This window comes from Varanus komodoensis, unplaced genomic scaffold (genome assembly GCF_004798865.1).
Source record: "Varanus komodoensis strain SLA01 unplaced genomic scaffold, ASM479886v1 scaffold76, whole genome shotgun sequence".
Lineage (NCBI taxonomy): Eukaryota > Metazoa > Chordata > Lepidosauria > Squamata > Varanidae > Varanus > Varanus komodoensis.
In genome coordinates, this window is record NW_025336429.1 from 2,594,351 (window position 1) to 2,594,620 (window position 270).

The 270-nt window shown below is 31.5% G+C and overlaps 1 protein-coding gene across 1 annotated transcript in view; it reads right to left on the bottom strand.

Annotated features, from left to right (window-relative positions):
- LOC123035070 overlaps positions 1-270 on the bottom strand; it is a 23,224-nt gene that overhangs the window by 12,234 nt on the left and 10,720 nt on the right. The gene's annotated exons all lie outside the window — the stretch shown is intronic.

Genomic DNA, 270 nt, shown 5'->3' on the forward strand with positions numbered 1-270 from the left:
ATTTCTATGCCGCCCCTTGCTGAAGCCTCGGGGCGGCTTACAACACAATAAAATACATTGAAATACAATGGAACGTAATAAATTACCACTAAATACAAAAATACAAAAAATACACTGAGATACAAACATAATAATATAAAATTAAAATTAACAGTATAAAATACGTAAATAAAGAATATAGGAGGAGAAAAGAGAAGGAAGAAGAAGTTGCCCTGGCCAGATCATATATTTTAATTGTTAAAATATATGATCTGGCCAGGGCAACTTCTT